Source organism: Coffea eugenioides, unplaced genomic scaffold, assembly GCF_003713205.1.
Source record: "Coffea eugenioides isolate CCC68of unplaced genomic scaffold, Ceug_1.0 ScVebR1_135;HRSCAF=560, whole genome shotgun sequence".
NCBI classification, from domain to species: Eukaryota; Viridiplantae; Streptophyta; class Magnoliopsida; order Gentianales; family Rubiaceae; genus Coffea; species Coffea eugenioides.
Genome location: NW_020861756.1, coordinates 44,815 through 48,015, shown reverse-complemented (window position 1 = coordinate 48,015; position 3,201 = coordinate 44,815).

The window sequence follows — 3,201 nt, the reverse complement described above, 5'->3', positions numbered from 1 at the left end:
TAGGAATTTCATGGAACCTTTAGGAAGTCTAGCAACTTGTAATTAATCAAAAGTCACACTATGGCCCAATTAAATTCACAATCCTACCAATTTACTCCACAATTTACATACTTGATATATTCCAAAAACTTAATTACACCTGAATTACTCCACTAATCACCCAATCACTATAATTACCTATAATAAAATATTTATTGTCATACATAAACTCAATTACATAATAACCTTTTAGTCACAAATAAAACTAGGGTTTTGATTTAAATTTAAAGTGTCCAAGAAAAAAAATAATGTTTTTAAACAAAACAAAAGAAATAAATCAAAATTTTAAAAGAACGAGGGAAAAACATTGTCCTAAAATTCGGGGTATCACAATCTCCCCTCCTTAAAAGAATGTCGTCCTCGACATTCCAACTTGTACGAATCAAGTCAAGAGATCCCGCAAAAGTCAAACAAGCATTTCCAAGCAAGCCTAATCCCACTTGTCTGATTTTCATTCCCACAAGAAATCACAGATATTTCATCAGACCCACAGTCCGGCATCCTAAACTTGAAGCCTAGGATACACTACAGAGATCGGAAACCTAAGCTCTGATACCAACTGTGACAGCCCCACCTCACCCTAAGGCGAACCAAAGGGTTCGGCGGACCGCCTGCCCAACTCTCGCCAGGACTCAGTCACTCACTACAGTCCTCAATCCAATTACAATATAAATCGCGAATGTTCCTCAAATTCACATATCATAAGCGAAGCGGAATCTAATTCTAAGCGTGGAACGTACACATACATCCACTTCAATTCCAAACAGTCACACTGGCCCAACTATTAAACAAATGAGTCCAAATCTAAACTATACAAGATATAAGCCATCCAGTCACACGAATAATGTGATACAAGTGCTTCCTTCACCTCGAGCCCCGTGGAGGGGAAATAAAACGTTTTGGGGTGAGCTAGAAGCTCAGCGAGTAACCAGTAAAAGCAGTCATCAAATCAGTTTCTCAATAGTTCATTTCAATGATGTCATGAATCAGTAATCCAATGTACGTTTATTGCTCTCGTGAGCCAGTGAAATCATTGTACTTAAACATCCAAAGCTCAAATTGATTCAGTAACAGTGAAACAGTGATAGGGAGCCACTTGCTCCAAGTAAACAGTGGTGGAGACATTGGTGTTCAGCACAAGACTTCCTAAGAACTCATTGGAGCCAAATCATGTCATGAATTCACATGCAAGCACACATTGTATGCAATCGAGTAAATAATGCAAAAAATAGTTCATAAGGAGCTTTGGAAATAGTTTGGGTCACTCACCAACCACGGCTCTTAATCCTCATCCATCATAGACAGTTTTCCTCGATCAAGTCCAAGCTCTTCATTCTACCAAGAATTAACCCAAACTCACAGCGATTAAACGTTCTCAAAGATTGGACAGCACTTCCCCTTAAATTCCTTATTTTCCATCCTACAAGACATTACAAATCACATCTCAACTCAATCACAATAAAGCCCCAAAGTCATACACAAAATCATCTCATTTCAATAGCCGTTCAATAGGCTCAAAGTCATACAAGTACGAAATCAAACTAGGAAAATGTCCGGAAATGAAGTTTAAGTTATAAAACAAAAGACAGATTTGCCGTCGCTTAGCGTAACGGGCACAACCAAAGCTACGCTTATCGGATTGGGGTGAAATTTATACCTTTTCGAAGCTAAGACAAAGGCCTACAACTTTGATGAAGACAACTCAGTCCAGTTCATAGTGTATCTAAGTCAAAAGTCCGGATTACAGAACCAAAATCTCACATTCGGGCTAGTTAACCGCATTATGTATAAATGATAATAACTCAGGCTACCGAAGTCCGATTGAGGTGATTCCAGGGGCGTTGGAAAGCTAAGACATAGCACTACAACTTTCATGTTTTGACTAAATGCTAGTTCAGTACGTATCAAGGTGAAAAAATGCGACCAACTTGGTGCACTGTCAAAACTGTCCACTGACTTTACTCCTATGGCAGTCAGGGTATTTCGGTCTTTTCACAGGCTACGTTACTCCGATTGAGCTGAAATTTTGTAGGAAACTATAAAACATCATTCTATACAACTTTCATGTTTTGAACTAAGGCTAATTCAGTCTCTAACATACTCAAACAGAAACGGGCAGAACTGAACCATAAGAAATCTCAATTCTGGAATTTTCTCAAACCACCATAGAAATCACCAAATCTTCCACACAAACCCACAAAAGTGATATATAAACCATCATTAACCCTTATTAGCATCTTACAACATCAAAATCAACATTTCTACTCAATTGCTATAAGCTTTTACAAGAGTTCAAGGCTGCTTTACCTTCCAAAGATGGGTTCACAAGGTTGCACTTCAAGAACCAAGTTCCTTAGCTTTCTTTTGCTCTAACTCCCAAGCTTGTTGGATGGGTTGCACAAAACCAGAATTTTTCTCTTGTTCTTTCTATTATGTCTCTCGGTTTTTCCTTTCTTCATTTCTTCCACAAGCTGGCCGAAACTTTGCTTGTTTCTTTTGGCTTTTGTCTTGCTAAGAAGATTAATACTAAGTCCCTTGGTCAAAGTCCACTACCTTTTTGATTAGCCAATCAAAATTAAGCTTAGGAATATCATGGAACCTTTAGGAAGTCTAGCAACTTGTAATTAACCAAAAGTCACACTATGGCCCAATTAAATTCACAATCCTACCAATTTACTCCACAATTTACATACTTGATATATTCTAAAAACCTAATTACACCTCAATTACTCCACTAATCACCCAATCACTATAATTACCTATAATAAAATATGTATTGTCATACATAAACTCAATTACATAATAACCTTTTAGTCACAAATAAAACTAGGGTTTTGATTTAAATTTAAAGTGTCCAAGAAAAAAAATAATGTTTTTAAACAAAACAAAAGAAATAAATCAAAATTTTAAAAGAACGAGGGAAAAACATTGTCCTAAAATTCGGGGTATCACAATTTGCCAATCAAAATTATGCTTAGGAATTTCATGGAACCTTTAGGAAGTCTAGCAACTTGTAATTAATCAAAAGTCACACTATGGCCCAATTAAATTCACAATCCTACCAATTTACTCCACAATTTACATACTTGATATATTCCAAAAACTTAATTACACCTGAATTACTCCACTAATCACCCAATCACTATAATTACCTATAATAAA